At 46.0% G+C, this 23,808-nt stretch overlaps 1 long non-coding RNA gene across 1 annotated transcript; it reads right to left on the bottom strand.

Annotated features, from left to right (window-relative positions):
• Nucleotides 1-5,267: 5,267 nt before the first annotated feature.
• LOC140214048 (uncharacterized) lies at nt 5,268-20,934 on the bottom strand. The gene is made up of 4 exons (XR_011890965.1): nt 20,822-20,934; nt 20,013-20,054; nt 6,182-6,343; nt 5,268-5,348 (listed from the first exon to the last, which is right to left on the bottom strand). It is a non-coding gene; the product is annotated as an uncharacterized lncRNA (long non-coding RNA).
• Between the last annotated feature and the right edge of the window lie 2,874 nt (nt 20,935-23,808).

Genomic DNA, 23,808 nt, shown 5'->3' on the forward strand with positions numbered 1-23,808 from the left:
TAAAGGAAGACGGTGGTCGCGCGCCATATGGTCGGGAGTTACTGGTGGAAAAAGTATTAGGTTGTAGCGACTGCCCGTCACTTCGTTGTCCCAACTCCCTGGAAATGCAATTTGCCGCGCCGGGGGGGTCATTGCCCTTTGCTCCCCTTACCGTTTCTCGACGTGGGGTCATTGCCTCTGCTCGCCTGCTGAAGGCGCCACTTCAGCAACACGGCGAATCTGCTCTTTCTTTTGAATAAAGGCAGTTGACTCTCCGTTCTCAACCTGTCAAGACGTGTACTATTTGCCTCCGCTAAAGGGGCTTCCAACAAGGTTTTTACAAAATGTGGCTGAATATGTTCCTCGCCAACTAACGGGAAATCAGCCGTGGAATATTTCTCAATCACATCACAAGAAAACCGTTAATAATTTAACACAGGAAAGAAGTGCTATTGGCAAAGCGCCCAGGTAGTGGCGTTTCTCTAAGCCTGCGACAAAAGCTATGCACAGAATTTTGTTTTCGGCAGCAACAGTCAATTGTGAACTAATATACATATTAAAGACGTTTTTTCTCAAGTTCTTATTGCGCAACACCAAATGCAATAGAATCCAGTGCGTATTTCGCGGCTGCCTATGCCTCTAGAAATTGAGCCACCTAGGCTTCACTCGCACCCGTAGCTGGCTGCAGAGCCTGCCACCATCGGCAGTTTTATAAATCACCTCCTTGCTCTCGAATATTGTAAATATCTGCAACCCCCCTAACACACACACAAAAAAAAACCATTGCAGAAGCTGCAGCGCTTAGAAATGTTATATGGCGATACAGTATAGAGGGGAGGCGTTAACATGAAAGACATAGAGGGAGTAAAGAGTGAAGGTCGGTAGAGGCTGAAGGAGCCAGAAAAGCAGTGAATAAAGGCCGTGCATTCTTCGCTCGTGGCAGCTCGCATGCCTAGGGGGAGCGCGGAAGAGAGAAGAGGTGGCGTAACAAAGCAAGGAAACGGTGCTACAAGACAGGACGGCAGTTGCGGACAAACTGGATAAAATTAAAGCATTAGTGCGGCACGTTGCTGTGATTCCTGAACAATAAGCACCATGTAAATTTGTCAAGCAAGCGAATTACGCCAGGCGCGCAGACACAGAACCACATAAAACAGTGCAGCATTTAGACGACCCTACCGAAGCGGACTCCCATGAAAGCAACACATCTCTGGCCGCTGCGGCAGCTTTGTGGCTATGACGTTTGTCAAGATCGCGAAATAAATCGCGGCCGCAGCGGACGCATTTCAACACGAGCGAAACTTCAACCCTTTCATGTACTAATGTTAGGTGCACGTTAAGTAATCCCGGGTGGTCAGACCTAATTCGGAGCTGCACACTACCGCGTGTCTCCTAATTAGATTGGGGCTTGGCGAGTAAATCCCCGTTATTTAAGCAAAGTTTTACACTTCCGGTGCTATGTGATGCGCATGTTAGGCAATGACAGTGCTAACCCTATCGCAGGCTACGAACAGTGTCGCAAACACGTCTGAAGCACGCAAACACGTCGCAAACACGCAAACACGTCGCCTGAAGCAAACACGTCTCGCCGTGTGTTCTGTGTACTACGTAGAAAAACACAAGTGGCCCATACAAGTTAACGCCTAGTACCAATTAAAACTCTCCTATTGCACTAAACACGGATGAACTTAAACATTCGTCCTCAGCATCTCCACAAATTACCGCCAACAAACGGAAACACCACCGAAAACTTCGGTTACGTAGATTCCCACATGGCATGGGACCCGCATCATTTTTTTTCTAAATCCTTAATTTTCATCGACACGCAAACGTTTACTATGTATTGCCACACAAGACACCTCAATCACAGCTGAAACACGTGTAGAGACGACTCACGTCTTCCGCACGTTTCTCCCGTTCACTTGTTTTGTTAGCCTTCCTGTGCTATCCACACCGTTTGTTTCTCCTAAAAATGTTTTCCTTCTGATGCGAGCTTTAAAAAGTTGTGGAAGCAGTAGCTCGTGGAGACCTGAAATTTTCACCAGAACACGCTTTATCCCACGGGATTCTAAAGAAATCCCTGAATAATTAGTTAATCCGTCACAAACGCCAGTCGAACCTGATACGACTTTCGATACTTTTAACAATTCCTTCGAACCATGAACTCAAGCGTTCCACAATAGAGCAGTGCACGTTACGACCTTGCTTAGAACGATGGCTTCGTTTGGTGCGAGCCCTGCTGAAGATTGTGCAGAAGTGAAGATCAGCATAGTGTCAGCTACACACTAATTTATACCTTGAAAAAGAATATGACGGGGATCATTCCGCTCTAGCATCTCCTAGATGCGATATTGGGCTAAGCATAAGACGAGTTGGTTTAGTAACGTCACATATCACTGCCACTGGAATAAGGGGTAGGTAACTAAATTAGAAGACGCGAAGGCAAAACGCCTCCTCTGGAAATCTGCCACACTTCATATCCTTCGAAGCTGCGTGATGCGCGTTTCGTGAATACTATTGTTCACTTTTAAACTTTCTCTCTGTTCTTCGTTGTTCACCCAGTTATTGCATCATAGCATCCAGCCCTTGACGACGACGCAACAAGCTATGGAAAGAAGAATGATGTTTGTTACATTAAGGGATAAGAAGAGAGCAGATTGGGTGAGGCAACAAACGCGAGTTAGTGACATTTTAGTTGAAATAAAGAAAACGAAATGGGCTTGGGCAGGGGATGTAATGAGGAGTGAAGATAACCGGAGGTCATTAAGGGTTACGGACTGGATTCCAAGAGAATGGAAGCGTAGAAGGTTACGGCAGAAAATCAGGTGAACAGATGAGATTAAGAAGTATGCAGGGACAACATGGCCATAATTAGCACTTGACCGGGGTACTTGGAGAAGTATGGGAGAGGCCTTTGCCCTGCAGTGGCCGTAACCAGGCTCATGATGATAGTGATGAGCATCGAGCCCGCCTGTCGACTAGTTCACAGTGGGTTTATTCTTGCAGTTTTGGGTCACCGCCTGTCAGTTATGGTAACAACCCCACTTCTTTGTCTGCTATCAATGCTATTACATTTTCGTTCTGCAAAAGAGTGTTTAAATTCAGATGAGTGCTCCCATTCGTCGTTACTGTTCACTCTGTTGTTGTTTTCATTGATGAAAGAAACTTGTATTTTGTCTCGGCATATGATATTGCTGCGTTAAGGTTTGATTGTACATAGCTTCACTCAAAAACAGACGGTATGGCGGGCTGACCTTGCAATACTTGCACTCAAGCGCAGATCCGATTTGCTCTGTGCACTACACTTGCAGTGCAGGCTACAGATGTAAAATTTCATGAAATTCAGAGGGACGTGACAAAAACTGATTTCTTTCATAATTTATTTCGGAAAAATACGAAAAATTGACAAACAAGACGAGGGTGCAAGGAGCTGTGAAAAATTTGACACACTTAGTTCTCTAACACTAAAAACAACATTATTGTTACATTATTGCATCACGAAAGTCCAAGCAGACCTTCCAGATTCAAAATCTAGGCACCATTTCAAGTCAAGCCATTGATTTCACTTCAAGGCATCAAGACCGACATTTTCACGAAACTGCTTTGAATTCATTTCCGCTTGACGGGTCAACGTCTTGCTGTGCAATAGACAAAGCCTTCTGGATATTGAAGTTCGAGTGCACGTGCACAAGTTTTTGCACGCGCTCCTCGGCGAGCCTGTTGCGTAGCTTGGTGGGCACATTTTAAAACTTGGAGCAATTTCGGTCACACGCCGCAGAAGGGCGCATGTGCACTAGGCGACAGGCGAGGGGGCTCAAGGGTTGGTTGAAGCAAAGTCCTTGTCACCACGTGGATAGATCCAGTTGCTAGCAGACTACCAAATTCTTTCTCTTGAGCAAACTTTGGTACAAACTCCTTCTTTGAGCAAACTTTTGAGCAAACAGGTACTAATATGTACCATATATTTTCCTGTATCCAAATATTTTTCAATAAAACCTTCACACCTTCAAAGCCTACGTCGAAGAGACTAGCATCGCAAGAGAATTCAACGGGTAAGCTCGGTTTAAGTTTTCAATTTTATCCTGGTTGAAAAAAAAATTAAAAGAAAGTTTTCCCGATATTTTCATTGATTTTTTTTTTCAACCTCTTGCATCTCTAGTGAAGGACCCACAGGAAACGCTGTCCTTAGTAAACCAGCGTCTCTAAGTGAAGCTTGAAATGCACGTGGCCTAGCCCCAATTCTACTTTTTCATTCAGTAATGTCTCTGCCCATGTTTAACTGCTTGTGCAGGGGAAACGACACATATTGCTGTTGAGCTGGCTCTAGAGCTTCAAAGCACGTGTATGCTCTGTTGTCAAATTATCCTCGTACAATATTTATACGTGTGAAGTCATACCCTGCCCACAGAAATGATGGCTAACATTCCTGTTTTAATGCTTTAATACAGTAAAACATGGATGAAGCAAGCCTGTTTATGCGCAAGAATAGTTATAAACATCAGGTAATTTGACGTACCGAAACCCTCCTGCAAGAAAAAAGGTATTTAGCGATGCGTTTGTTACATGCGCATTTTATTTCTTCAGTCGGAAAGAGAAGAGATTTATTATTTATTTGTTAGACTGCTATGAGTATAGACTTTCAAGAGGCTTGTGCCGTCTACTGCTTCTCAGCGTCCTTTAAAACTATGCTCTCCATAGCTCGATAATGGGCAGGCATGTTTCAGTGAACTTTCCTCAACGTTCGCATAGAGTCATGCAAAATAATAATGTTCCGCAATATTACTGACTTACTTATCCTTCTTATCTTGACAAAGCTCTTCCAGCTCACCAATCCTACGAGCAAACCACAGTGTCGAAAAAAAACTTCGCGTCTACACGAACCTGCCGTAGCCGCTGGACTGTACGAAAATAATCCTCAACGTCGCCTACGCTACACGCAAGCGGTTACAGTGGCGGCGAACGTTTCGAGCTTGATATATACGTTATGCAGCTTGTTCTGAGAGTTATTTTACATGCGTATCGGTCAGTAAGATTTACAGTAGTGCTTTTGAACGCTTCTATCAGGTTAGGAAATTTAGATAAATGTTACTGCACACTTGTGAAGCTGTTCATAACATTATTGCAAATAAACATCATTGACTTCGGTGTAGTGTGATGCGATGCAGCCTGCCTGGCATAGTGGGCTTGTGCGGTGCATTCTTTGGGCAATTTCTTATGTGAATTCCTTGAGGAAAAAGAACATTTTTAATCATTCATGATCTCCGCTCTCACATGATAACCCAACTTACCTAAACACGCATTATACATGATTGCCATCTTGTCTATTATGGTTTGGTTACACTCAACCAGAGTTCTATTTCCAAGAATATCTGTAAGCAGAGGTGTATTAGGATTTTCAGTATACATCACCTGCTTATCAACGTGGTATCGTGTAACAATGCTTGTTACAGCTGAAGCAAATACTTCGTGGGGTAATGAGTGCGGAACTATCGTCAGCGGAAACATTAACATACGCTAGTAATTAAGCATAGGCTGTAAAACCTGTTTGAAAACTTCAACGTATATGACATTGAAGAAGATTTCCGCGCGCACCGAAACAAGAGCAGCTTATACATTTAACTCAAGAGACCCAAGAGGGCATCCTAATGCGTGCATCTTTTCTTCAGTTAAGCTTGGTCATATAAATATGCGCCTTAGGGAAAACACAGCAGGGTAAAACAGATGAAGCTTTACACTAGTGTGATATCCAGTGTGGTACCAAAGACACTGGAAAGCGACAGAAAGCACAGGCAACACGCCACATACTGCAGCTAAACATTATTATGTTTACCACAAAGGGCCTAATGGTAATTACGATTGTAAGGCAGCAATACATTTATAATTCTAGGTTTTTAAACCCAATGTATTCATTTCTCGAACTACACCAAAACAAAAATGCAGAATATGTATTACAAGGATTCACATCTATATTTTATATTTCCAAAATTAGAAGGCGCTACCTTCTTCGTTGATCAACATTGAGCCTTGATTCAATGATATTCTCATGTCTCAGTGTGTGCCACAAACACACATGAAATGTACTTATTTTTAGAACCCATACGAAGTGAATGCACAAATTGCTCATATAAGTACAGCGCGTTTGAAACTAGATTCAAGTATTCAACGACGATTAGCACACGTTGAAAAATTAACCACGACTTACAGCTTAGCTTTTCAGGAATATCGTTATCAATCTCCTGAAAAACATCAAAGCTTCCGTTAAGACATGGATCTTGATGATTCCTTTCCCACCGGTTGCAAACGAATGAATAGAAGTCGTTACAAGGATCAATGGTGGTGTTAAGCGATTCATTGATTAGTTTGGCTGTAAAGTAAGAACATTCATTCAGATATTTACTCAAACTCTTCAAAAATTCTTCCATAGCATTCTAGATATAGTGACAAATGTTGCTGGCCCACTGAACACAAAAAATTTATAGACATCTGTGACGAGCCAAATAAGCTACATATACAGCCATTCAAAACGCCTTCTTGCCCCCGTCGAGAACAGTTTGAAAGACGTGTAACAGACGCATTTTTGAAGCGTTGTATGTCTGCTTCGACTTAAGCCGAATGGTGTTTTTGGGCCGATATGTATGTATATAAGGCATCTGCAAAACGGCGTCTGTACATGCTTAGGAAACATTTTGCACGACACGAACGCATACAAAGTGCTCGTGCTGATTCTCTTTTGAAGGAACATATAAATACATTTTGAAGATGTTCTCTGCTTGATACAGTTTTCACATATCTATCACCCAATATGGCCACACATCCTGCGGTCAAATAGAACATGAGTTCAGTTCCTCTACATCTTTTTCTAATTTATTTGTCCAAAGAGGTGAGCATCTCCGTATGGGGTGAGGAGATGCACACATATATGTTGGCAATGGGTTACCGGTTTCAGGGTTTCTACATATGTCAAGCAATCGCAAAAATTGCGGTAAACATGACTGACAAAGCACATGTACGGGCAACCCAAGGTCTTTACAAATTTAGGCATTTAAATAGTTCTCAGAATTATTGCACACCTAAAATCTAAAAAAAAATCTATGCAGACCTAACGCAAACACGAAAAGCCATGTGAAGCGTTGCTTTCACGAAGCAGTTGAAAAAACTATATGATCTTGTTCATTTCGAACCTTCGTCTTTCGTACCATAGAAGCTAGCGCGCGCATGTACTCCCGCTCATCCGCGCTATAAAATGTGGCAAACTTTGTATTGCTGTAAGCATCGTCACATCTTTTTCGTTCTACATTCACCGATTGTTATTAGGTCGATTGCCCTTCGCGGATACGTGCCATATTGAGGATATTCTGACCACCATCATCGACACGCGGATACGCTTCGTGGCCGATTCAAGTGTTTTCCACAGCATAAACATCGTAACCACCGTCAACACGTAGCTATCATCTCCAAAAGTTATTTGTTATCACGATATGTACCGCCCAGTTTTAGTCCAATCCCTCGTTGTGAGTCTGTGTCATTATGTGGAAATAATCATCATAATGCTAAACACGCGGACGCGCTCTGACTCATTCTCTTATGTAGGTGTGTCCCATAGTATGAAATTCAGCCCGTGAACACGCTTGTTGGCTGTTTCAGTCTCGATATGTGACCTAATATGGAAACGCTTTTGGCACCTATCTCTATATTTGTTGTTTTAACAGAAAATATGTCATTCAGGTAAGGGGAATAACAGAAAAATGATGTTAGAAATGACTCAGTGCCCTGCCACGCTGTGAACAAGCATGACCAGAGAAGCTGTGTACGTGGGCCCCTTAATGATGAAATGCACCTCCGCCGCGGGTCGGGTCGGCATTGCACAATCTTCGGGATCGAGCCACTTATGGGTCAAGTGCTTAACGACTGCTTCACCTCTGCCGCAGGTTGGCCCGCTATTGCACTATGTTCGGGATCGCTTCACGTATGGGGAGTGCTTATGCCTGTTATACTTCCGCGGCGGGTCGACCCCGCTTTGCACTATCTTTCGGATCGACTCACGTATGTGGAATGTTTAACGCCTACTTCACTTCCGCCGCGGCTCAGCCCGGTGTTGTACTATCTTCGGGATCGGCCCATGTTTGGTGGGCGCTTAACGCCTGCGTCACCTCCGCCGCGAGTCGGTCCGGCATTGCACTATCTTCGGGGTCGGCTGACGTATGGGTCGAGCGCTTAACGCATGCTTCACCTCCGCAGCAGGTCGGCCCGCTATTGCACTATCTTTGGGATCGGCTCACGTATGGGGAGGGCTTATGCCTGCTTCACCTCCCCGGCGAGTCGGCCTCGCATTGCACTATCTTTCGGATCGGGCCACGTATGGCTCGAGCGCTTAACGCCTGCTTCACCTCCGCCGCCAGTTGGCCCGCTATTGGACTGTCTTCGGGATCGGTTCCATATGGGCAGTGTTTAATGGCTGCTTCACCTCCACTGCGGGTCGACCCGCTGTTGCACTATCTTCGATTCGGTTCACGTATGGGAAGTGCTTATGCCAGTTCACCTCCGCGGCGGGTGGGCCCCACTGGCACTATCTTTGGGATAGGCTCAGGTATGGGGAGTGGTAATGCCTGCTTCACTTCCGCCGCGAGTCGGCCCAGTATTTAGCTATCTTCGGGATCGGGCAACATATGGGTTGAGTGCTTAACGCCTGCTTCACCTCCGCCGCAGGTCCGCCCGCTATTGTACTAGCTTCAATATCGGCTCACGTATGGGGAGTGCTTTTGTCTGCTTCACCTCAGCGGCGGGAGGGCCCCGCATGCACTATCTTAAGGATCGGCTCACGTATGGGGAGTGCTTATGCCTGCTTCACCTCCGCGGTGGCTGGGCCCAGCATGCACAATCTTCGGGGTCGGGCAACATATGGGTCGAGAGCTTAACGCCTGCTTCACCTCCGACGCAGGTCGGCACGCTATTGCACTACCTTCGGTATTGGCTGACGTATGGGGGGTTGCTTATGCCTATTTCACCTATCCGGTGGGTGGGCCCCGCATGCACTATCTTTGCGATAAGCTCACGTATGGGGCGTGTTTAATGCCTGCTTCACTGCCGCCGCCGGTCGACCCGGTATATTTCTATCTTCAGGATGGGCCCACGTATGGCGACTGCTTAAGGCCTGAGTCACCTCCTCTGCGGGTCGGCCGGGCATTGCACTATATTCGGGATTTTTTTCTACATGTGGACACAATAGTGTGGAACGTAGCCCTTAACAGCTTCGCTGTAAAACAGGAAAGAAGAGCAACAACGAAAGGGGAAAAGGAAACAAAATACGGCACTGTTTCAAGTCGACGTATAAGACCAGTTTTACGCAAGAAGCGCAACAGCGCTTTCAAAGCCTTCTTTGCAGAGAATTGTCTCGGCGAGTGTGCCAGGACCCTTTCCTCCGACAAAGGGCGTTTGTGAAGGCTAACACTTTTGAAAGTTATTTCCTGGGCACATTGAAGCGGAGACACTCACAAAGTGGGTGATTGTTTCCTCGGACCTGCAGTCGTCGTATGTAGGGCTCTTGGCCATTCCTATCCGTAACGAATCCGCAATTGGGAAGGCCACGCCAAGCCACAGGTCGCACAGAAGCGTTTCCTCAGCTCTGAATAGAGCCCTGGCGGAACATGCAGCCGTAGCTTCAGATTGAAGTTGTGCAGGCGAGCGTTGGTAAATTCCATCGAGTTCCACTGTACGAGCGTAAGTTCAAGTGCGACCGAACGAATCCCTGCAGCTGCGTCTTTTTTGGAATAGGGTAGGGCTACAGAGTAGTGGCCATCATGAGCCGATCGGGCGGCCTCGTGTGCACGTTACTTTCCATAGATACCACAATGTTCCAGTATCTACTGACAAACTATGTTGTATTTTTTTGTCTATTCCTTCGTTATGAAGAGCTTTTATTTTAGCGACTTATTGTTCATTCGGCCCATGGCGAAATGGCGGCATAATGCAGCGGAGAGCGGCTTTGGAGTCGGAGAAGATTGACCATGTCTGTGGCGGTTCTTCACTTACGAATTCTAGAGCAGCACGGAGCGCGGAGTGTACTGCAGTTATCGATGATGTAAAATGCGACGTCTTGAATTTTATGGTGACCGGTTTCGCGGAAATAGCCACTGCTCCTGCTGAGCCCTCAGACGATACTGAACCATCCTTGTAAATGTTAAGGCATTCGCTATGTTTCTCATGCAGTACCAGTATTGTGGCTTGTTGTAGAGCTACAATTGACGATTGTCTTTTCTTTTGGATACCAGGAATGGTTAGGAGGGGTTCGAGGGAATGTAGGCACCACAACGGTAATGGTAATCTCGCTGCAGGCATGAAGTTCGAAGGAAGCACTGAATGACGCGATGCAATAATATCGTTGAACACTGAGTGTGGCGCAGAAGCAGGAAATGAGGTGAGGTGGTGTGATGGAATCCGGGCGAAATGCCTGATGTGCATTCTTAAGGCATCGACATAAATATATGTTGTGACTGGGTGATCACGCGTGTTTACGACAGTTGCTCCTGATGATGCACATCTTGGAATTCCAAGGCGTATTCCCATCGACTGGAGGACGTCTACGTTTGTTCTTTTGGTTCTGCCCAGCACAGGTAAGTTGTAGCGCATGAACCGGAGAATCTTACCGTATAAGGTTGAAGCGTTGCTCGCACATATGCACCCCACGAGTTTCCCCCAAGAAATCTTAGCACATGGGTGATCATGGCCAGTTTCTTTTTCATATAGCCACCGTGAGGAGACCAAGAAAGGCCGAGATATATAATTATTCCTAGAAAGTGGTGGACCTTCTCATAACTAAGAGCCTGCCCATTGATTTTAATGATGTATGGGCCCATCGCATTGCGCGTGAACGTAACCAGCGAGCACTTCTGAGATGACAGCTCTAGACCCCGACCTTGTAGATAGTTTGACGTCAGCGTAGCACTCTCTGAAGCCTGGCACGTATGTGTAGATGCGTAACCCCTGATGCTCAGATGCAGATGTCAGCTTCATATGCCTATATATATATTTCACATATAGTCAATTGCTATGTATATATGTGTCTCCTGTTGAATCGCTGTTTGCCTTGTAAAGGAGGCTGCGGGCTCTAGTCAAGTCGCCTGCCTCTAAAGCGACTTTTACCCACAGTCTCCTCCATCACTGATGGAAATAAAGAAGTTATTATTATTATTATTATTATTATTATTATTATTATTATTATTATATGTTGACAGGTGCGCGGACTGCGGAAGTACATCAGCAAGGTCGATGAGCGCCAGGTCAAAGAGAGTGGGGCTCAGCACTCCCCCTTGAGGCACACCACTACAAGTACAACGGTGCCTTGTTGTACCATCTTCTGTTTATATAAAGTTTAGCCCGTCAGACAACTTTAAATCCATTCGTAGACACGGCCCACCAATCAAACGTTCCCCAAGGTATTCAGAATGGCTCCATGTGATACATTCTCGTATGCGCCTTTGAAATGCAAGATCATCGCCGCAGATATTCTCTTGAGACTTTTTTGTTGCTGTACAGATAAGACAAGGTCAATGACGTTATCTATCGAGGACAGTCCTGGCCAAAAGCCGGTCATAGCGTCACAGTATATCTAGTTATGCTCCAGGTACCACTCTAGGCGACTCAGTATCATTCTCTCCAGCCCATTTTCAAAACATCTGGCAAGTGCGATGTGGTCCTAGGAGGCCAGGTCCAGGGGATGTTTGCCTGATTTGAACAGAGGAACGAGGCAGCTGGGCTTGCACGAGGGAGGAACCAATTCGTTACAGTATTTGTCGTTGTATGTGGTTAGAAGGACACGCCGAGCTGTTTGACCGAGGTTACATAGGGCCATGTAAGTGACACTATCAGGTCCATGGGATGAGGAAAGCTTGCATGCTGCCAAGCTCATTCGCAGGGAACAAATTGTCCATCCGGAAATTTCTTGACATCGGCGTGCTTCCTAGATTACTCGCCGTGAACGCGGACCCCTTACCGGCAACCCTCGCGCAGAAGTCTTCGGCTACTTCAATTTCGCGAATAACTTATTTGATAGCAAGACACTTGAAGGGGTGATGCTGCTGTGCCATTGTTGGTAGGCCGCGGACAATTCTCCATATTTGAGATATAGACTTGTGTGCATCGAATAACTCGCATAAAGATTTCCGGCTTAGAGACTGGAGTGCATTGATTCGACGCTAAATCTTCGGCAGACGTCTCGCGTCCCTCAAGTTCAGATGAATTTTGGGCACCTATACGATCGTTCAACACAACGATGGATTGCTTGGGCCGCTCCAATTCCGCTTTATATTCGTAAAACTGTGATGAAGGTGCAAAATTACAGGCACCGTTATCAGTAGCAGCTTTGATTATGCCCTCTAAGTTCTCAATGCAGCGTTCTTCCTTTTCCTGACATCGCTTGCTTTTGAGTGACCTGTACTTTGCCCAGTTGACTCATGAAAAAACGATGATGCGCGACTTGCCTAGGCCCTTGACTTTTATATAGGGGGGAATATTGTCACTTCCATGGGTCTCATTGTCTGCAAACCACTGTGCCTTGTCACTTAGGTTGCGTGACACAAACGTTAGGTCGAGGCAGCGGCTATATGTCAGTCCCTGTAAGAGCGTAGGACTGCTGTAGTTTACACAAAACAATTCATGATCTGACGCAAAGCAGGAAACTTGTCTTCCCCGACGATTCATCTTCTAGTTTCCCCGTAGTGGGTGATGAGCATTGAAATCGCCGGTGGTGATCCACGGCCCAGGTATCATTGATATTATAACGCTTAATCTCGCAGTGTCAAAATGCTTGAAGGTGGAATATACATACCTGCAAGCATGAAAATGAGGTTATTGGGTTTTACTCTCAGGTATACGTATTCGTTGTTATCATCAGGTATTACTTAGAGCTTAATATAGATAAGCTCGCATCTGATATAAATGATGACCTTACTGTGGTCGTTCCAGGTGGCAGACGCGTGGTTCCAAATGGTGATAATGGGAAATTTATTCCTAATTAAAAAGGGCCGAATATCCGAAATGCGGGGCTTAACGCCTCGGGCATAGCATTGAAAAATCGAACCGTCTTTGAAACCTTTACAGAAAGGCTGCAGAGGAGGAGGCATGGCGCTTCTCCAGACTTAACAGCACCTAGCTTCTGGCATTCAATATTTGGAGTGCACCGTGAACGCTAACATAATCCCAATCCATAAGAAAGGGGACGCCCAAGACTTGAAAAATTATAGACCAATCAGCTTACTGTCCGTCGCCTACAAAGAATTTACTAAGGTAATTGCAAACAGAATCAAGAACACCTGAGACTTCGGTCAACCAAAGGACCAGGAAGGATTCCGTAAAGGCTACTCAACAACAGACCATATTCACACTATCAATCAGGTGATACAGAAATGTGCGGAATATAACAAACCCTTATATATAGCTTTCATTGACTACGAAAAAGCATTTGATTCAGTCGAAACCTCAGCAGTCATGGAGGCATTACGGAATCAGGGTGTAAACGAGTCGCATGTAAAAATACTGAAAGATATCTATAGCGGCTCCACAGCCACCGTAGTCCTCCATAAACAAAGCAACAAAATCCCAATAAAGAAAGGCATCAGGAAGAGAAATACGATCTCTCCAATTCTATTCACAGCGTGTTTACAGGAGGTAATCAGAGACCTGGATTGGGAAGAATTAAGGGCAAGAGTTAATGGAGAATACCTTAGTAACTTGCAATTCGCTGATGATATTGCCTTGCTTCGTAACTCAGGGGACCAACTGCAATGCATGCTCACTGACGTGGAGAGGCAAAGCCGAAGGGTGTGTCTAAAGATTAATCTGCAGAAAACTAAAGTAATGTTTAACAGTCTCGGAAGAGAACAGCAGTTTACGATAGGTAGCGAGGCACTGGAAGTGGTGAAGTGGTAAGGGAATACATCTACTTAGGACAGGTAGTGACTGCGGATCTGGATCATGATACTGAACTAGTCAGAAGAATAAGAACGGGCTGGGGGGCGTTTGGCAGGCATTCTCAGATCATAAACGGCATGTTGCCATTATCCCTCAAGAGAAAAGTATATAACAGCCGTGTCTTACCAGTACTCACATATGGGGCAAAACCTGGAGGCTTACGAAAAGGGTTCTGCTTAAATTGAGGACGACGCAACGAGCTATGGAAAGAAGAATGATAGGTGTTACGTTAAGGGATAAGAAAAGAGCAGATTGGGTGAGAGAACAAACGCGAGTTAGTGATATCTTAGTTGAAATCAAGAAAATGAAATGGGCATGGGAAGGACATGTAATGAGGAGGGAAGATAACCGATGGTCATTCAGGGTTACGGACTGGATTCCAAGGGAAGGGAAGCGTAGCAGGGGGCGGCAGAAAGTTAGGTGGGCGGATGAGATTAAGACGTTGGCAGGGACAACGTGGCCACAATTAGTAGATGACCGGGGTAGTTGGAGAAGTATGGGAGAGGCCTTTGCCCTGCAGTGGGCGTAACCAGGCTGATAGAGTGATGATGATGATGATGATGATGATGATGATGATGATGAACAGCCCTAGTGCGAATGTTAGTTAAGAGCACTCGAAGAGCATTGATGAGGGTGTGGCGGCCTCACGGCCGCACAGCAGCAGCCAGACACCCTTTCGCCTTTTGGCTCTATAAAATATTAGCGCAGAGTGTGCGGGAAAGGGAAGTGGTGCAGGGTGTGCAACCGAGCCGTAGAGGCTGAACAAACACAAAAATAAAGTCAGTTGTTGCTTGTTCTTCAGGGACGCATCGCTCGCTTCTTTCTGCTGATTTCTAACAGCACTCGCTTCCCCCACTACATTGGTCACCCGGACGAGCAGCAAGTGCTATGGACACACCTCAAGGCACCGAAATTCCGGCACTCTCCGGCGTCGACGTCAAACTGCCTCCGTTTTGGACGGCGGACCCTGCATTGTGATTCATTCAGCTATAATCCCAATTCGCTGTTCGGCGCATCACAGCAGATTCCACGAAATACCATTATGTGGTGAGCAGTCTGCCCCATCAACTGCTAGCGAAATTAGAGACCTGCTACTTTCCCCACCAGCAGACAACTTTACGAGGCTTTCAAGGCAACACTCATTCGCAGGATGACGCCCCCCGAAAGCCCACGGCTACAACAGTTTCTCCACGAAGCCAACCTCGGTGACAGGACGCCAAGCCAGCTGCTTCGTCATATGCAGCAGTTATGGGGCAGCAAAGTGGATGGTGTTGACAGCCTGCTGCTCCGAGAAATATTCCTACAGAAAATCCCCCCAAACGTCGCAATGGTCATGGCTGCCTGAAATGAGAACCATCTATCCAAGCTGACCGAGTTAGCCGACAAGCTCATCGCGGTAGCTCCCACATCATTGGCGGCCGTCACAAGTGAACCGTCTCCACGTGAGCAGCTTCAAGAGATGAAGAATGAATTCTCGCGTCTCGTGGAATCCATCGCCGCCCTCCATACCGCCTCATGAAACGCCAAAAACTATGTTGGTACCATCGCAAGTTCGGCAATGCTGCACGCAAATGCGTACCGCCCTGCGAGCTCTCGGGAAACGCCCCGGGTAGGCGCTGAGGGCAACCAGCGTTTCTGCCTTGCAAGAACGCCGCTCATCAGTCTTTTTCCTAACCGACCGCAACAGCGGTTTCCGCTTCTCCGTCGACACAGGCGCCGAAGTGAGCGTACTTCCAGCATCGCCCGCGGACAGAAAGTGGCCGAACACATCGCCTTTGCAAGCAGTCAACAACAGGGCCATCGCCACGTATAGAAACCGTTCCCTAACCGTCAGTCTGGGCCTGCCGAGAACGCTACGATGGAGTTTCATAGTAGCGGACGTGAAATTCGCCATTCTCGGGGCAGATTTTCTGCGCCACTTGGGACTGTTCGTCGACGGGTGTAACCGGAGGTTACAGGACCCTGTGTTACAAAGCGATGTAAAAGGCAAGCCTTCAATTCATACGCCCCTCAGCCCTACACTGATCAAGCCAGCAACTTCTGTTCGTTCACTTCCATTCTGAGCGAATTTTCTGACCTGACACACCAGCGCCAAGTGGGATCCCTAGTAAAACACGACGTGTTTCACCATATAACTACTGCTGGACCACCGGTGCACGCTCGACCACGTCGATTGTTGCCTGAGAAACTGGTGGTGGCACGACAGGAATTCGACCATATGTTGGAGTTTGGTATCATCTAACCTTCTTCCAGTCCTTGGACATCTCCCCTTGACATGGTTCCTCCGCGATCATCGGGTGACTGGCGTCCTTGCGGGGGCTCTCGAGTGCTGAACAGTGTCACAACGCCCAACAGGTACCCCGTGCCACATATTCACGACATACTGGAAGGTCTGCATGGGGCCCAACTTATTTCAAAAATTGATCTCGTGTGGGCATACCACCAAATACCTATGTCACCGGAAGATGTCCCCAAGACTGCTATCACTACACCCTTTGGTCTATTCGAATTCCTGCGCATGTCATTCAGCCTTCGCAACGCGGGTCAAACGCTCCAAAGGTTTATCGATGGTGTTGTACGGGGCCTCAAGTTTTCTCACGCCTACCTGGACGACTTGCTTATCGCGAGCACCACCCCAGAAGAACATGAAGAGCACGTGCGAATTGTTTTTCGACGGCTATCTGAGCACGGCATTGCCGTCAATGCGGCCAAGAGTGAACTCGACGTGCCTGAGTTATTTCTGGGCCACATCATTTCGAGCTCGAGAGTACGGCCACACCCATCCAAAGTCGAGGCCATACAAGATTTTCCACTGCTAACAACGAAGCACCAACTGCGTGAATTTCTCAGATTGCTAAACTTCTACCGCCGCTTTGTGCCTTAATGCCGCCCATATCATACAATCGCTTCACAGATTGCTCAAGGCAACGCAAGGATCTTCGAATGGCCTGCCTTGGTGCGAAAAAGCGAAAAAGGTTTTCGACCAAAGCAAGCAGGCCTTGGTAAATGCGGCTCTCCTGGCATACCAAGAGTCAAGAATTCCCCAGTGTTTAATGGTCGATACCTCAGACATAGCCATCGGCGCCGTGTTACAACAGCTGAGCGGTGGCACATGGCACCCAACCGCATTATTCTCGAGGAAGCTGACTCCTACTGAGCGCCGCTACAGCACCTTCGGGCGCGATCTGCTGGCCGTCTACTCGGCTATATGCAACTTCCGGCATTTATTGGAAGGCGTCGAGTTCTTCATTTTAACTGACCATAAGCCGCTGACCTATGCTCTCCGCTCTATGCATTCGGACGGTGGCACGCACACGGCCTGTGAACTTTGGCAACTGGCATACATCTCCGTGTTTACGATCGACATCGGCCACGTAGAAGGGAGCTACAGCGCAGTTTCCGACGCCCTGTCGCGGAGCGCTATAAACGTCGTCAACGCTCCAGAAGGACTTACTTCGCCGCGTTGGCGGCATCCCAAAGAGAAGACGAAGAGCTGAAAAGCCTCCTAACAGGAAAAAGCGCCCTCAAGCTACAGTGGGCGCAGATTACGGGATCAGGCGACCAGATTTGCTGCGACACCTCCACGGGCAACCCACGCCCCTTCGTCCCTGCCAATCTACGTCGCCGCATTTTCCTCTCTGTTCACTAGCTATCGCATCCCGGAATCAAAGCTACGCAAAAGTTGGTCACAATAAGATTGATCTGGCCAGGTATCAACTGAGACGTGCGTTGCTGGGCAAGAGGATGCATACCGTGTCAGCGTGCCAAAATTCAGCGACGTACTGTGACCCCGTTGGCAGCGTTCGCGCCTTCAGACGCGCATTTCCACCACGTACACCTCGACATTGCCGGACCTCTGCCGCCTTGCTAAGAGAATGCCTATTTACTGACGTGCATTGACGGATTGACGCGCTGGGTGGAGGCCATGTATACCTATAGCGGATATCACAGCTGACACGGTTGCCCGCGCCTTCTTACACCATTGGGTAGCTCGTTTCGTTGCACCATCTATAAAAACAACGGACCGTGGAAGGCAGATCCAATCATCACTTTTCACCAGCATTACGCGTTTCATTGGTGCTTCTCGCATCAGAACAACCGCCTACCACCCGATTAGCAACGGCATGGCAGCGGTTCCACCGCCAACTCCAGTCTGCGCTCACCGCAACAGAAGAGTGCAACTGGATGGAGGCACTACCACTGATCCTCTTGGGAATCCGGACAGCTGTCAAGACAGACATCGGCTGCAGCGCGGCCGAACTGGTCTACGGAACGACATTGCGCCTTCCAGGAGAATTCTTCACGGGCAGGCCGTAAGACGGTTGTACGGCCACCGCAGCCCACGCACTTAGGCTACGAGACATAATGGTAAAACCTTCGCACTACGCCACCGTGACGGGCAGCGCCACGCGCGGTGTGCGTACCATCACAACTCGCTTCGTGCACACTCGTGTTTGTGCGCCACGACGCAGTTCATAGGCCGCTCCAACGACCGTATAACGGGCCATTTCGAATGCTGCGTCGAGGTGAGAAGCAGTTCACTATCGACGTGCGCAGTCGTCACGAAGTAGTATCACTCGATCGGCTGAAGCCAGCGCACATTGAAGAAGCAGGTACCGTTTCACATGCGCCGTCATCTCTGACACCAGCCTCCAAGACTCTACTCGTCCAACCACGCCAAGTCAAAAGGACATGAGTCTCCAGGGCGCCCCGTCGTATGGACTTGTGAACAATTTAAATCGTCCTGTGAACGTTTGCAAACTCACTAGGAGGGCAAGTGATGTGGTGGTCAAGGCAGAAAGCTGGGCTAGTTGTTGTGTCATCAATAATCAAAAGACTAGCACAAATAACAGGGACACAGACAAAGATGACAGAACACGCTCGTCCTGTCGTCTTCTCTGTCTGTGTCCCTGTTATTTGCGCTAGTCTTTTCATTAATGATGTGGCGGCCTCACGGTCGCACAGCAGCAGCCAGTCACACTTTCCCCTTTTGACTCCATAAAATAAAATGGCGGAGTGTGCGGGAAAGGGAAGTGGTGCGAGGATGGGCAACCGAGCCGTAGAGGCTGAACGAACACAAAAATAAAATCAGTTGTTGCTTGTTCTTCAGGGACGCATCACTCGCTTCTTTCTGCTGATTTGCAGCCGCGCTCTCATCCCGCACTACACGAGTTTTTCCTGTAATGGAAAGCCTCAATGGGCACAGTGCCTCCTATCACCCAACCAATATGGGTTTCCCTTCGGGCGTGGAACGGGCTTACTGTTCGATGAGCTAACAGATTTCCGAAATAATGCTCTTGGAAATAGCTAATTTGCTTGCGCATTATTTTTGGACCTGTCAAGTTCTTTTGATTCGGTAAACAATGATGTTTTACTTCGTACCCTTCATAGCTATAGCTTCCGAGTGCCTTTCGTACCTCTCCTTGATTATTATTTGCATGGACGAACTCAAGTTGTAGTAGTCGGAAATATTAGAAGCAGGCCCACACAGTTGTTGAGTGGAGGTACTCAGGCATCGATTTTAGCACCCCTATTATTTAACTTATGTGTTAACGATCTCGCTCAAACGCTTCTTCATTTCCGTGTTTTCAGTACACTTATTTTCAGTATACTTAGAGTCTTTAGTACACTTCTTGTATCCCGTCATTCTAGTTATGATCAAGCCGTGGCTGAAATAGACACTAATGCATTCCTGAAACGCATTCCTGTCATCATTCCTTTGTTTCTTCATTCACCTCGGTGTAATAATTGCGCCTGCTCTTCTATTCCATACTCTTCAAGTGTCGAATATCGCGGTGTTCATTTCGGTTCTAGGATGTCTTGGGACAGTCATTCGGCTAATGTTTGTGAACGGCGGCGCACAATAGCATGTCTGCTATACTCCGTCAAACCACCATATTTAATTTATATATGAAAAATAATAGCTCATGCATTAGGATACAATGGACTGCGTTACGGAGTTTGTTGTTTTTACTTTTGCTCAGTGTTTTGGCGCAATAATGTTGGTTGCTTACTAACATCTATAATTTATACGGTGATGTGATGTACAGTATGCAAAGATACGTTACCTCTTTGAATACACTCTGGCGAGCCACATACTTTCCAAGTTTCTGGAAATACAAGAAATATGTGTTGTCTAGGTGCACCACACAAACTTAGCTCACTGCCGTGCCTTTCATGAACGCCATACTCCCCATACCAAAAATCATCGCTGACTTTCATATAAATCTCAGAGCCTATATCATTTTAAAGCCCCAAATGCAAGAAATAATATTGCGCCAAAAGCTTTCTCGATAAATAACCAGAATCATAAATCAGGTTTATTTCTTTCTTTGCGCTTGGTAGCTGCTGCAAATATACAGAAGCCATGCGTTTGACTCCCTTGTAGCAAACAAAATTCAGTAAAAGGCTGCGGATGCTCCGAAATATAGAGAGGCTTTGCAATAAAACTACACATTCTTAATCGCATCCGCACTCAATTCTTCAATGACAAAGTTGTGATTAGATGGTGCATGAATTTTATGTCATGTCAGAAAAGGAAGTAATGTATTAACGCGCTTCTATTTACATGTACATATTCACAGGTCTGTGCAAAAGGTCTTTAATCCATAACCCTCATCCTGATAGCGGACGCTTATTTTCGGTATGGTTGCATTAAGAAGACGATGTGAAACACGGTGCATTCTTGCAGCTACAGCAGAGTTGTATTTCACTGCTAACACATGTATGTGACTGAGATTCATCTCAAGACAATACAAACACCTTAACCGTGAATAATATTGTGGTTAATGCTCAACATACTACTTCCCTGTCTTGCTTGAAACTAAAAGAAGGCCTTATTCAAACGAGAGTGTAATGCATGGCGACGGAAGCTTACCACTGTCTTTATTCTGTGCAGTTACTAAAGCAAAAAACCAAATCCATGCCGTTATTTGGATCGCCTTGAAATTCATCGCTTAGATGATCAAATACCCAGTCGTATGAAGCTGCAAAAGACTAACAATTATAATCTAATAATTTTTAAAAAATGCGACTACTGTCAAACGTTATGTCAAACGTACATGAAGCGATTATTGTAGCTAACGCCCCACGCAGTCGAGTCAACTACTCGTAAGTGGCATGTATAAATGAATGAGCAGACGTGAATACAGGCAAGATCGACGTACATGGTATATGCACACCTGCCAACCTGGGTACCACGAAATTATGGAGATTCTATGAAGGAAAAGAAGGGGGCTGAAGGGATAGACGACAGCACGAAAAAAAAACATTTTTTTTCCCCGGGCCTGACCATCGTCAGGAAGAGCTCTGAATTATTGTTAGTAAAATTATTAGCGCTCCTCCTTTGACCGGAGACGAGGCGCCTGCGTGTATAGTTAACGAACACGTACTACGCACTGTGACAGTGGTCCCTTTCTACTGCTTGTGTTTCAATGGGTAACTGGGCTGTAGAGCTGTAGACGTGGCATAAGAAAACCAGCCATTGGGCACCGCATATTAGACGTTTAAGTCACGCGCACTCGTCCACGCATCTCTCAATCTAAAGCGAAGTGAAGGTGTGTAACCTTTGCCTTCTGTCTCGTTTATTGTGAGCGTTGTAGTTTAATAATGCAAAATGAAGTGAATCAGGCCTACACTGCATGGCTTCGATTTAAACGTGACTTGGGCTATGTACCTATCGTATATTTGCATTACTGTTTCTTTCGCGCACGGGTTGAAGCAGTTATTCCGGAGATTATTGTCTCTGTCCGCACATTAGGAAAAAATGGCTGAAAGTTGGAAGTTGAAAGCCCTAAATTGATGCAATGTTGCGCAATTGCATTGCATGTTTGCGTTATATGCAATATTTTCTTCGTTCCATTCTCGGGCATTATGTTTTTCCCGATCCATCTATATGCTTCACTCATGTCTGCCTTTTTCATTGGCATTTTTTTTCACACACATTCGTCAACGTTGTCATCTGGCGCGTCGAATTAGATTGAGGTGCCTTTTCTCTTTTATGACAAGGAAGCAAGGTGCGCCGATGCCGGAGACAATGTAGTCATTGATGCAATATGGTTAATTTACGACTGTATTGGCGCAATCAGGTCCGTACCCCTTATTTACCCTATTCTGTGACTTCTTATCCGGTCTTGTTTCGTTCACACTTACATTTTGATAGTTATGACTGGTTCCGATATTTCCTAGCAACAAAAAAACACCTTTTGTTAAGAGGTTACAAAGTGACAAGCTACGCGAAACTAGCTTAAAGTCAGAAAAGAACACCTCGTCTTCAATATGTATGTAATATTAGATGTAACAATTGCTAGGCGCCTTTGTAAATGGGATATATTCTACTTGGGTTTGTTGGCAGCCACTCTTAAAATTATTAATCAGTCACTTTTATGACGGAACGGTATGCACCTACGCAACCAACCTATTTCCACAAGTGATCGGTTTATCTAAGATGCTCAAATAAATGCCTCCACATGCGTCAAGAAAGGGACTATCAGGCACAGTCGTATCCACTCTTTCACTATTATAAGCGCGTTCATATTTTGTTTTTGCTTGCTATAAGGCAAATACTAAACGTGATTACGCACCCGTCCACTGCCGTGATTCATCCATCCATTCATTCCTGGCAATAGCGAACGCGCAAGCGTCACTCTTCATGTTTCGCGCTTTTTAATAATCTTTCTTTGATGTCTAATGCCATCTTTCATTCAAGTTTGCTTTTTCTCAGACACAGTAAGGATCAAGCTTAAGTTATATGAGAGTTTGAATTATCTAAGAAAGAAATAGAGATTGTGTACAATCTCGTCGACGGGAGCCGCGTATCAGAATAAAACTGTCTCGCTTTCTTTTTCTTCTCGTACGTAGATTGCGGTAATTGAGTCTCCATCTCGTAATTTTTTATTTTTCTTCGTTTCATGGATTTATCTTACTCGCGCTGATATGCTATAGAAGAAGAAAAAGGGCATGTATTTTAATCAATGTTACGCTGTCATTTCCATGTCATGTCCCGCATGCCACTAGTGTTTATTTACGTATACAAAATTCGTATTCTTTTCTACAGCATTTCATAGAAGCTTTATATGTGCGCTGAAAGAAGACGTGGTGAACAACAAAAACAAATAAAGGGTTTATAAAAAGCGAACGAAACGTATTTTATTTTCAATTCTACCATATTCTGAGAACTCAGATTGAGATGCGGCTAGGTGCGTAGTTGAAAGTGTCCCTCACCCAGTGAAGACGGCATGTTTTCGTGCCTGAAGTAGTACTCGTTATTCAAACAGACATTTTGTATACCACCTAAAGAGGCACAGAATATGTTTAAGTTGCTAGAAACAGAACACTTGCAGCTTAAGGTCAAATTGTGTCGCCGGCAGCAGTGTGAGCAACAGCGGACCGGTTCCGACTACTTTGTCTGTAAGTCATTGGTCTCATATATTGGTGAAAAGAACAGATGGCAAGTAAATGTTCGACAGAGCTCAAAGAATAGCATTTCAGCAACAACTTGCTAGGCAGGTGGCCTTAAACTACCAGCAGGTGCGGACTAGGGCCATAGTTCCTTTGAAAATAATTAATATAATTTTTATCTCTCTTAAAGATACAGGAATTGGTAAACTGTTTTGTATCTACAGGGCATTACTGTAGAATATGTAATTCACGGCACCCAAGATATACTACAGAATAAATGAAGAAAAAGATGCGTACTTACACACGGAGTGCTCCAATTCCTTGGGCTATTACCTAAGTCGTCTTTGTATTTTTACTTTAAGCATGAGTCTCTTCTATTATTGCACACTGTGTATTTGTCGTTATGAGGTTAGTCTGAAAGCTCTCTCTGCCTTAGCACTGAACTGCTCCGTGCCGATTTCTTGA

The sequence above is a fragment of the Dermacentor andersoni genome, chromosome 11, assembly GCF_023375885.2.
Source record: "Dermacentor andersoni chromosome 11, qqDerAnde1_hic_scaffold, whole genome shotgun sequence".
NCBI classification, from domain to species: domain Eukaryota; kingdom Metazoa; phylum Arthropoda; class Arachnida; order Ixodida; family Ixodidae; genus Dermacentor; species Dermacentor andersoni.